Source organism: Chroicocephalus ridibundus, chromosome 4 (genome assembly GCF_963924245.1).
Source record: "Chroicocephalus ridibundus chromosome 4, bChrRid1.1, whole genome shotgun sequence".
Lineage (NCBI taxonomy): Eukaryota > Metazoa > Chordata > Aves > Charadriiformes > Laridae > Chroicocephalus > Chroicocephalus ridibundus.
The window spans coordinates 73071901-73084702 of NC_086287.1; the positions used below are offsets into that span (position 1 = coordinate 73071901).

General features: G+C 43.4%; 1 protein-coding gene across 2 annotated transcripts in view; it reads right to left on the reverse strand.

Annotated features, from left to right (window-relative positions):
- Positions 1-12802, reverse strand: part of RANBP10 (RAN binding protein 10) — a 90538-nt gene that overhangs the window by 76283 nt on the left and 1453 nt on the right. The window lies entirely within an intron of this gene.

The following is a 12802-nucleotide window of genomic DNA, read 5'->3' on the forward strand; positions in this document are numbered from 1 at the left end:
GTCACTGAAAAAAAAAAATAAAAAAAAAAAATGAACATGACCACAAGCCTTCCTGTTCACAAAATTTTGCTCTTCAACTTACACTCCCATTTAAAGCTTGAGACACACTTTAAAAATAAGACCATAATGACTGTAGAACTGTACACAGCATTTGCAGACAACCTAAAATAAAGGAAGACTCTCTCGCCATTCTGGATTTCAGCTCCACAGCCTACAGCTTATATCCGCAAGTTCTAATTGTCACATACTTGATTGCTGGTTCTTGTTTTAGAAGATGCTAGCTACTTTGCTTTTCCCATCTACTATAGATTAACATATCAGAAGTGACGGATAAAATGAGCTTTGAGACCTACAGAGCCTCAGATTAAAAAAATGGCTCTATTCTCTTGAAAATTTAGAGGGGGGGGGGGAATTCATCTTCAACTCCACCACCACCAAAAGCATCAGCTGCTTTCTGAACTGCTTGGTGCAGAACAGCTTCTCGCTTCCTCGACTCCAAATGCTCCAAACCGGTTTTGTGTATACAACACATTCAATACTAGTTAAACAGTATTTGTGGGCATCATCAAGCACAACCTACTGCTTGGTTTGGTTTTGTTTGTGGTTTTTTTTTTTGTTTTTTTTTAAAGAATAAATTATAACATTCAATATCATTCAACATAAATCCCTACGGAGTCTGCCCGCCTGCAACATCACTGCTTTCGGAGGTTTCGGGTGTGGTCAGACTCCGTATGGGGTATCCATTAACTGGAGCCCCTTTTTGAGGGATTCAAAGAGCCTCTTAGAAGAGGATGCACAGAAATGTCAGTTTCAAACAGGGGAAACAAAAAAAAAAAAATAAAATCTATCTTGTTTTAGGGTTCTGGGTAGTGATTCATTTAAAGCCATTGGCCATCGTATGTAAGATATGTACCTGAACTAAAGCCAGGCAAAAGTGACCTCCTAAAACCATCTTCTCAGCAGTGAACACTGAGTACTTGGAACTGCCCCCCACACCCGATCAGAAGCTTCAAAAATGCTGCATCAGTAGATCAATTCCAAATACAGCAGACAGACAAAAATAAACGCAGACACATGCTAGTGATTCAATCACAAGTCTTGTTTCCACTCACCAGCAGCCTCAGCAGTTACCATAGCACCAAATTTTTCCAGACTTCTGCTGCACCTCAGCCCTGCCCAGTCAATACTGGTTGCTTTTTAAAATGTGAATAGAGTGAAACAGCCGCGCTTACCACCAGCCACAACATCAGCTCTTTTATCCAAGCACCAGCTCTCCTTGGCCACGGCAGATGAAGGAGGGACCTCGGTAGCAAACCCCCACGCCAAAAGATGCCGGCTCCACACACGCCTCTGCACGGCACACCACCAGCTGGACTGCCAACATTTTTCCCCCTCTACATCTAACAGCACCGTGACCACGGTAAGATTAAGTTCAAACAGACAAAGCTTTTTTGGTACCTTCCCCCAGTTCCCAAGTACTTCAGCAGTAAAACATCTGCATTTATGCTACTCCAGCACAGCAACGTTTGAACAGGAGCAGCATTCACTTTTGGCTCCCAAGAGAACTTGTGTGGCGGATTGTGCAGTGCAGATATTTTAAAATGTCAAAATTTAAATTTGTATATTTTAAATTAAAAAAAAAAAAAAGGATGTATTATTTTTTGCTTCTGCCAAGAAAAGACTTCCCCTGGAAAAGAGATGAAAAGAGCCAAAATGATGACTGTACTTCTAAATTAAAATTTAACTCTTAAAGATACCAAAGATCTCAGATGCACTGACTCAGCCAGGAAGGATTATATATTGTCACTGGGCAGAAATTACCCAAAAAAGCTACGCGAAAAGTTATTTCACAGGAGTGACAGTATTTGACTAACCCAAATTCAAGAAAAGGGATCTCTTAAAGAGGCTGTTTTAAGTGTTATATGGTCATACGAGCAGAGGAGTGCACTGATGGCCGCGTCTGGTTCGTCCCCCGAAGGGGAATCCACCCATGTTACAAGCAAGCCTTCAAGTCAAAAGATGTTTCTTCAGAACAAACACGATACCCAGAGAGCCTGCCAAAAAGTCAACATAAGAAGAGTTTTTTTGGCTAGTCTAAAGCTACTTTGTGCAAGCAACCCGCAAAAATCCTCATGAACCCAGCAGAAAAACTTAAGAACAGGCTTGCCCTTTGACAGCAAGTAGCTAATGCTGAAAGTGCAGCACTTGCATCTATCTGGCTTTTCAAGTGCAGGAATGAAGAACTCCACGGGTAGAACCGAGGAGAACACAGCAACAGAACTCGTATATATCCGTACTTGATATTCTTCACTTCTAAGAACGCCAGGAGCAAAGAACATCTCCCTTTGAATGCCTGGAAAGCAGCCAGCACTTGGGAGGCATTGCTGTACACAAAATAAATAAAGGTGGGGCAGAAGGAGGGAGAAAGCAATTAGTCCACGGACATAACTGGACCAGGGCAGCACACTTTAAACAAAGGCGGCATTTCTTTACCCAAAAAGCTGCAAGACTTTCTCCAAGAAAACTGAAAAATCAAAAATGCTAGTTCTGACAGTTACCGGAGCAGATTTATCAAGGCTCTCCCACAAAAAGAAAGCTCGTACCATTTCCCTTTATTTATTTCTTAACCCATTGAAAGGTACCAAAGTCAGGATGGTGAAACAACCCATGCCGCTGCTCCTCCGAGTGCCTGTGAAGCTCGCCTAGAAGGCAGGCAAAATTCACTCCATCTGAAACCTGGGGTAAGGAGGTGAAAAACACGGGTTTAGCATTGGTTGGCTACCTAATGGTGACCAGCCTAGAAGTCTTTACTGTGCCACTAACGCCCTGATGCAGCGGCCTCTCCTTAGAGCGCGCTTTACTAGGTACGCTGAGGTATACCGAGGCCCAAACTTAAAAAGAGTTAAAACCAGAGACATTAAATCATTTGTTTTGTAGGTCGTGACATCCAGTAAAGCAGCCGTGCCCTGCTCAGGTAGTGAACTAACAATATCACTGACACGCGGCAGAAATTCCTGGGATTGGCCTTTTATTACATGGCTCAGCCAAGACCAAGCAACCCAGCTGAAGCACAAGCCGAACAAGGGATGAGTGTGATTCAAAGGCTCGCTGCATCCTGCAATTGTTTCTAATAACCACCCCTGTCTGCGAGGAATCCTGTCCTCCCAGCTATCCTGCGCCCCACTCTTCCAACACGCACAGTTAAGTCTAAAATAACCAAGCTAAATTAGTAAGTTAGAGATTAACCCAACACCCATCGCACCGGCGGCATTTCAGAGGCGTTCGGAGTCTCTTGCGCGAAGCTCTGGACTGTCATTCCTGTTGTCTGAGGTGGGCCCTGACTTCGTGCCAGCTTTGAAGAGTGGCAAGAAATGATAACCCATATCAATTTACCACCTGAAACCACATTGTCGCAGTTACAGTGGGGGAAGGGGCGTGCTATTTTAAGGCAGGGGAAAAAACAAGTTACATCTGTTTAAAAAAAATTACCTCTAAAACACTGGATTCCGACTGCCTCTGACTCTTCAGTCTTAACAATAAATATTTTGGAACTAGTTCATAATGGAATATAATGAATCTCTAAAGTGGAAAAGTTTCTGGTTTTATTCACGGATATTGTGCTGTTCTGTAACAATGCTTCAGAAATAGCGCTGACGGGCTCCAGAAAGAATCCCAATTCCCCAAGCAGAGGTCAGTAAAGACAAATAATGCAAGGCTGAAAAGAAGTAGATAAAGGCAAGAAAATAAAATTCTTAAGTTCTCACTAAAAACAACTACAAGTACCCTGAGGCACGGAGGAAGCCACTGCTCGTCAGCCCTTAGGAAAGGCAGAGAAGCTCTAAAAGCCAGGGAGCGTGGAAGAGAAGGTGAGCGAGCAGAACAAACTTAAGAGGTGGCAATCTGGTAACATAACACATCTTCTCAGTCTGTTTATGAGTAAATACTGTCAAAACCACACAAGAAGAATAAAAAACTGTTTTTCCCAGACCAAGGTATCAGATTCCCAGCTCCCTTCCAAATTTAGGGTCCCGTTCAACCGGTATCTGTCAGCTGCAGGAAGGGTCAGATCAGTCCCTTTTCTGTGTGACCTTCAGGAAAGGAAAAGACTGATGATGTAGATTAGCAATATATGTAGAAATACTGAAAGACAGAAAACACAGATGAGAGATGAAGAGTTGACTTGAGCACCATTTAAGAAAGAAAAGGCATAATACAAGCCTCAGCAGGCTAAAATCACCGCTGGGATCTGGCCAAAGTAACCAACTCGTCCATCTGCCACCACAAGCACCATCACATCCAATGGGACCCCAAACCCTGCAACACGCTGTGGTCGGAAACAACGGCATCCGAAGCTGAGGTGTCCCACCAACTTCATTTATCCAACTTCAGATTTTTCACTCTTGACAGCTGACTTGTTCTTTAAGTCAGCTGCTATTCAACAAACTTCACATAAACCACGTCAGTGGCAAATGGCGTGACAGTCTGGGAACAGCATAAAGCATTAGTGATATTCATTCTCTGATTATTTATTCTGGTTACACCCAACTGAATAAGTAGAATTTTTGTTCAGTTTCTCCCACTGATTAACAAACCTCACTTCCAAATGCACCGTTCAGAGTTGCTGAAAATTTTTATTCAATATATTAGGGCAGTTAAATAGGTTTCCATGACTGAACGGACTTATGATTGTTTGACTGCCAGTCTAAGCAACAGGCCATTTTTTCTGCCATGAACAAAGCCTGGCAAACAGCAAAGACAGACACTAGAGGTACCGCCAATACCCAACAGAAAGGCATCCAAAGGAGGACAAGTCATATAAAGGCTACAAGTTTCACACCGAAGACTAATTTTGCGTTTCAGTCCCTCATAACAGTCAGCTTCAGAACAGCAGCTCAAGTTTCTGCTTTCTCCGCTAAAACACAGGGGGAACAATGTAAACGCAATACCCAAATCTGAAGAAAACACTCTGCTGCCAGGTAGCTCGTTCTCTTAAGAGGTATTCTCCCATCCTTGTGGCTAAATTTGCTCTGGTTTAGGCTTCAATCAGGGAATTGATAGTAACAATTCTTACACCGGGAGGATTTACCAGCTAACACAAGTTTTCATGAAATTTTGGAAAAAAAAATAACTGCAATATTTACAGAAGAACTGTTTTTTTTTTTATGTGGAAAACACATTTCAGAAAAAGCAACACACAGAGTTTTGACAGATGTATTTACGAAATAACAATTCTTTCTCTTTAAAGCAATAAATAACAAATAGCCGGAGAGTTAGGGAGAGCACTGGGAACGCAACTGCACGCTGAATTCACAGATCTTCACACGCTGACACCCCCACAACAAGGAACAAAGGCGAGACGTGGAGAGCATCGATACAAAGAGCTTGTAAAATAGGAAGGAAGATTGTATCTCTAGGATTGAAACTGTAGCATGGAAACGGAGATCCAGCCTTATACCGCAGGTACAATGTAAACCCCGTTGCTAGAGAAGCAGTTAAGAAAAATCAACCTGGCAGCGCAGTTGATATAACACAGTTAATACAATCCAGGGCCAGTGGCAGACCTGAAGAAAAAGTCAAGCTTTACAGCAAATGATAAATTCTTTAGCAGTTCATCATCCCAGAGCTTCCTAAGTGAAGGTAAAAAGTTTCCCCTCTATAAAAGTTACGCAACTTGCACGTTAATTATTAAACGGAGAGCCTAGAACATTTAAACAATTAGTTCCCATTATTCTGTGATTTGATTTATCAACTGTAAATGCATTCTAAGGAACTGAAGCATATTCTAAAGATGCTCAGTTGATCTGGCTAGAGTTTACTTTTGCCATATTCCTACCTTTTCTAGAAGAGGCATTCGGAAACAGCAAGGGGAGGAGCAAGATGCGAGCAAAAATCGTTTCCTGAAACTTTTCTTCTTTACTGGGCAAAATCTTACAACTCTAACCGGACACACACACAAAAAAAAAAATCAACAGAAAGAAAAAATATCACAGCAGTAAATCTAGAAGATACCTCAGACATACCTAAATGCACACATCACAGGCAATGAAGTCACACATCACCATCACTACCTCCATTTCGTTTCCTAATTTCACAAATTATCTTAAAGGGAAATCGATATTCTGCCATTACAGTGGATGGGCCCACGATACCACTACAAAGCGCTGAATTTCGCTTTCCACTTCATTGATTTTAAACAAAAAAAAAAAAGGCAGTTAAAAAAAAAAGTTATCAACTGCGCATCAGATATTCCAATCCCACAACTTGCTTTACATCGAAAAAGCTGCCCTTGATATTACCCCCTTTTGCAAGAGTTTAGCAGAACGGCGACCAAAAATAACAACTCATATGAGACATCATCAACCGAGGTGAAACCTCCGCAGAAAATGAGAGTGTCTCTACACTTGAGAGCACCAAAGCTCAGGCAGCCAGTAGCCGAGCAAGCAGGACTTGCTTGGGCAAGGCTGTTTGCAAATGGGAACAAGGTGAGAACTGTTTACTGAATCTACTTGGGGGGATTTATTTATGTGTTGGTTTGTTTAAATGAACGTCTGCGGAACAGCATAAATTCAAGTAAGCAGACATACCTGCAAACAGAAGAACAACCCCCCTCTCTGTGCTGGTTTTGGATTCTTGGAAACCAGGACGGAACAAAACAAAAAGAGGGAGGAAATCAATTATTTACAGGCTTATCAAATACAAATAAGGGACCACACAGCACGTGCAGGCACTAGAAATCCTCAGTTGCCCCAGAATATTCCTCAGCCTTCCCTACAGCCACATCCAGACATGCATGACATTACACGGTGTCTGCAGTATCACCGGCCGATGGACGCACACAGACAAGCATGCCATGAGAGCCACCGACGTCAGAGCACCGCATGGACAGGCCTTCTGTCAGCATCTGGAAACCATTAGAGCACACGAGTGAAAGGCTTCTCAAAAAGCAATCACATTCCCCATACGCTGAGGAGAAATGGAAAGTTGGCAAGGAGAAATGTAAGCAAGGAAGAGGGACAGATTACTTGTTACTAATGTAAAGACTGCTAAACAACCAATATAGCTGACCTTTATTTTTCTTTTTCAGCCAGAGAGAAACTAAGCTATTTTTAAGTCCAGGATATGGTGCGCTTGTGTAAAACAGCTAAAGGAAGATTTCAAATAAACTATGGTATGGACTAAGCTAGATTAGCTCTTCGGCCGCTCTCCTCAAAGCACTCTTTCCTCCCTCTCTCAGAAACCTAAACTACTGCCAACTGACATCTCTGGACATCTCAAAGCAACTCTGAAACACTTCAAGCCGGGGATGGAAGGAGGACACCAACACACCCTGTTGCCCGTGTCTTCCCACCCTCCATTTTCCACCCTTCTGGGTCTCCCCTTTCCCACCTGATGCACAGAAAGCACTGTATCGAGGACCGATCCAGCAAAAAGACAGTTAACGTGATCCAGCTCATTACACAGTCACAAAGGAAAGGGTTTAAAAAATTAAAAAAAAAAAAACAACCTAAATCATGGCAAGGAAAAAAGCTAGACTGGCTCTTTCAGCAGCCTTCCCGAGATGGCTCAAAGTCCTCGTGGAACTGTCTGGCTCCCCTGGCACAGAGGGCTGTGCCGCTTGGCACCTCCTCTGCCCGCAGACCACACTTACTCTGTTTGCACTGAACACGCAGAGCTACCGTGGGCAGACAGCAGCTCGGCCACCGCTGAGAGGTCCGACTTGCTGCAGAATGCCAGCACGCCCAAGTATCCGGCAATAAGCCACTGTCCAAAAGCAAACAATTACCAGAAAAAGACAGCTGTTGACAGCAAACTGCCATTGCAAAGGCAATCCACGGGCTGCTGGACTGTCTTTCCCAGGAGCAGCTCAGAAATGGAGGCTGCCAGACAGGTGACTTTTGCTAGAATCGGGAATCCATGCCATCAGGGTCAGCCTCCAGGATGTCCTGCCCAGTCACGCTCCATCACAACCCACTGCATGGCCCGGGCAGGTAAAACAGGTCAAGAAACCCAAATGGCGGTCAGGAACCAGCACTGCCACCCATGAGACAATTCACCTTGCCCCAGCCTAAAGAGGACAACAAAGATGAATTGTCCTCCTGAGTCACAAGAGCCTGTGAGTTGTGGGTTGAGCGCCCTACCCTGATGAGTCTGTTCCTGTTTACCAAGCAGAGATCATCTAATGGGGAAACAGAAGCTGTGAGATGTGCTGACAAATCAACAGCAAACAGAAACATGTATTTGAGAGAGTGGATAAAGAGTCCAGTGCTTCAAATATAGTCCAGGTTGAACTGTTATAAACACCACCGTGATAAAAGCACGAGTTATTTGTGGCAGCTCAGGAACATCACAGTCACTTACGTTTCTGCCAGTCTGTTCATGTGAGGAACGCTGGAAGCGAGCCATCCACAGAACCACAAAGAGGTTTGGACTGGAAGGGACCTTGGGACCTTCCTCCTTCATCCTTCTGCCCCAACTATAAGTAACTCTGAAAGTTCTAGCAGGCAGTCTGAGGCCTTGCCTGCGCAAATTTAAAGATGGAGATGCCACAGCCTCTCCGGGCATCCTTTTCCTCATGCTTAATCATTTTCAGAAGGAAAATTCTTGTGTCCAGCTGGCATTTCCCTTGCCACAACTTGTGACCCATTGCCTCTTATCCTTTTGTTCCCAATGACCACACTCCAGAGACAGGCACACAATGGCTCAGGAATGAAGTACCCCAGCAAGTCTTGAAACAAAACTGTTCAACACCACTTCGAACGGAATTAAACGTGGGTTGCTGTAATCCTACCCTTCCCTCTCCCAGCTCAGCCCGTCCCTTTATTGACTCGCCTTTAACCCACATCAGGGAGCAGAACCCTGAAAAGTAGTCCTCAATTTAAAAAAAAAAAAAAAAAAAAAAAAAGGCAGCAATTTCTGACAGTGACGTCAATAGATTAAATCATCATAATTACTTTGATGTGGCCAGCTTTCAGCCAGTTATCTCCTTGAACCAGCTCACCACAGGAGCGGGCCGCAGGTTGTCAGCATGAGGGAAAGCACAGAAACATATGGCAAATGGAAGGGCAGAATCCCACAGTCTCGACTTCTATCAGCTTAAAGTCTCGTGGTACCACTCCCTGCGTGTTCAGCGCAGACAAGGAGGTGAGAAGAGGGCTGGAACTAGAGACTTTAAATTCTCCTCTACTCTCTGAGGATAAGAGCCACCTCCCCAAACAAAGAGTAGCACAAACAACAGATCAATCTACTGACAGATCTGATTTGTTACGTGTTACCAAGCCTCCTTGTCAAGACGGCTTTTCAATGGTAGCCTGGCAGCCTCCCCTCTCCCAGGAAAAAAAAAAAAAAAAACCACATAACACAAAACAACAGAAAAAAACAGTGAATAAACATGACCTCTTAGCAATAAAGACTAAAACCACCAGGATGAGAAATGACCACATTCAGCTAAAAGTAAGTCTCAGTCATCTCTCTTTAACTCAAAGGATTGTGGTTGTATCTCAGTGCATGAGCAGTGGAAGATCCAAAGCTAAGAAAAGCTGATAAACTTAGAAGTTTAAGTGCACCAAATGGACCTTTTTGCATGCTGTACTTCCGTTTAAATATCTGCCAGTGAGCTAAGCTAGATTTTACCGAGGCAGAAAAGGCTAGCAATGGTTAAGGGAGAGTTTTCATAAATCATTTCATTTGCTTCTTCAACAAAAGCACCTTAATGGAGCAGGTGCATTAAAGGGCAGGGGAGAAAGACAATGCAAAAGAGGAAGCTTTTCTGCCAGGTGCAGTGCCTTGGCAGTCTAAAGCAACATGTGTCTCTGTTGCTGCAGTCGCTCCCTCTTCCCTTGCACTGGCACTGGGGTTTGCAAAACCAAGCAGAGAAGTCACTTGCCTGAAAAATGGAGCGGAGGGAGGTGAGGATGTGTGGTTTTACTGCTAGGATACAACGTGGTGGGAGGAAACAAAGGAGGGAACCACAGCACATTGGATTTAGATCACCTTGGCCCCATGAAAGTAACAGAAGGTAGAAGTTACAAAAGGTGCTGTGGATGCCTCAGTTGTCTCTATAGCTCAGGTTCCTCTCCCACGGTGACAACGCCAATCCAGAACTGGCACAGGCTGATGCCAATTCAAGAACGCTCTTATCACATACGTATCATATACAGGCAGCTTCTCTTGTCATCTTGTCAGGCTGCAAAGAGTCATCATGCAAGCTTCAGGATTCTTACGTCTCCAGCAGAAGCCACTGGGAGCTTCTACCACACTTCTTACCTGCAACCTTAGTTGCTGTTGTTTATTAGCAACTGTCAGCACCTAGCCAGAGTGCAGAGCGCTAGACTAACAATTTATAAGCATTTATTAGATGATAGCTTTGAGTTACTGAGGGGGAAAGAAAAAGAAAAAAAAAAAAAATCAATCATAACTCCTCAAAGCGCACTCCTTGAAATTCGTTCCACCGAAGTACTTTTTGAGTAAGTCTTGTTTTGAAACGCAGCTGCTCACATTTTAAACCAAAACATGAAAAGCTATCGCAAACTCCAGCAAGAGAGACACGGTGACCAACATCGCGCGGTCCTTACCTCCCTGCTCTGTACAGCATCTATAAAATAACAAGCTACGGAGTAGAGACTTTACACCTGAAGCATCCATTCTGGAAACGAGCTCAGAAAGATTCCTCTTGCGCTCCCCTTGCTAAAGGGCTTCCAGTTGAGCTTGTAGGGACACGCTTTGCCACTTATGCCACTTGAAAACTTCCTTTCATTCCCTCCAATCCCTTCTTTAGATTTCTGGACTATTATTCCTTTAAACTGAAGCCACCACACCATGGTGTAATAAACATTGTAATAAATACCCTTCCTAAGAAGAGATGTCTCTACTGCACTTCACTACTACAACGTACCGAGCCTCCAATGGGCAGACTTCAAACCATTAAAACACACAAGAGTACCTTCTGAAGCGACAGACAGGCAGCAGCTACAATATAAACGCGCAATTACAAGCCCCCTGCACCACAGTGTGCAAGATAAAAACTGGAGCTCGCTCAACCAGCAAAAGAAAAACAAGGCACAGGAACGGTGGAGACGTCAGACGAGCTCTCAAACGCTCACCATTGCCCTGACTTCGGATCATAGCTATCAACATCTCACGTTCGTGTTGCTATAGGGTTCCGTATCTTTGAAAGTATTCCTGGAAAGTAATTATAATTACAGACTACGGTAAAAACAACAATGGGCTATTAATACAGAAAACTGAGCTAGGGAAACAAGCAGCAAATTCCATTATCTCCCTGTAAGACTGATCTAGAATGCAGTAAGGATCAAGTGCTGTTCAGTGACCTTTTGTAATGTGATTTCTTTATCTTGAAGTTCACTGTAAATTATTTTAATTTTAGCAGTTACATAAACTAATCAAGTGCAGTGTTTCAAAGCAGACAAGCAGTTCATCACCGAGTCAATGAACTGAAAGAATAAAGATGGCCTCTTAACTGCATTTGTAAAGCATCCAGCCCAGCATCCACCTCTTTACAGATAACCTAATAATTATCACAGGCCTAAATTCAGCACAATTCACGATCTTCTGCAAGTCCCTTTACAAATAGGGCACTTCTCAATTCAACGATGACGGCAAAAAATTTCAATAGTAAGAAATTATGACTTTGATTTGGTTTCTAGTAGGAACGTTTGCTGCCCTTCAGTAAGACCCCTAAACTGGCCGGAGTTCAAATGTTAGTCTTGAAGGATTGGATTAATTAATTACACTCAATAGCACCTCCTGTACGGCTTGCCCTTCTGGATAGTTATATCTGCAATAGTCACCCTTTAACAATGAAAAATGACAAACACATACACATAGAATAGTCTGATATGGTTATAACGATTAAAAACTAAATCTCCACTAGCAGTAGAAACCCAGACCTTGTTAGAAGCGTCGCTTCATTGCCCTCCCACATTTCCCAACATCCTGAATATGGCTTTAAAGGAACTCCACATACATCCTGGTTCGGTTATATTTTGGATCAGAATGATGCCCAACACAGTAACCACAAGACAGGATGAGATACAAAACCCACAGCCAGTTCACTGAGGTGCCGCCTAGTAAAGTGTGGCAGCATCAAATGCTACCAGGAGGATCTGCAGCTTTTGCAGTTCTTCCACTCGTTCCTGTTCAGGGTAGTATAGATTGATAAGGCAAAGGCAGCCTCAACAACAGCCTACAGTAATAAATATTCCCACAGAAAGCATGACTTAGTTGGGAAAAACCTTCTCATATTTAGCATTCTGGTTCCAGCCCAGTCTCCCCAGCTTCCACAGCTGTTATCTGTCATGGTACCCTGTGGCGCAATCTATCCTGAGATAATGACCCAAGTCCAAATTCAGGTCCTAGACTAGAGATGACAGTAGCGCAGGTTCCAGCTTATATTTCACAATCACTGAATTTCCCTCTCCTTCAACATTTTTTCATTGTTCATGCACATGGGGTTTCTAAAAAACGGTTTAGAAGTTCTCCTTCCAGTGCTGAAGTACTGCTAAGACTACTCTTCTCCATGCAAACATCTCTCAACAGTCCAAAATTAAGTTCAAGGTTCCTCCCTTCTATTTCACTCTGCTTCCGAGGCATCATAATTCCAGAAATCTGAGTGACCAGGCCTAGCTAGCAAGAGGAAAAGCTATTTTAATTTGAATTGCACCACAGACCCAAAGTTTCCTAAATTTTTTTAACTGCCCATATCAAACAGCACGGAAAGCAGTTGTGTAAGTGCCTCTACTTCCAGCGCGTTCTACCACATTTACATCTATTGACCAAGAGAATA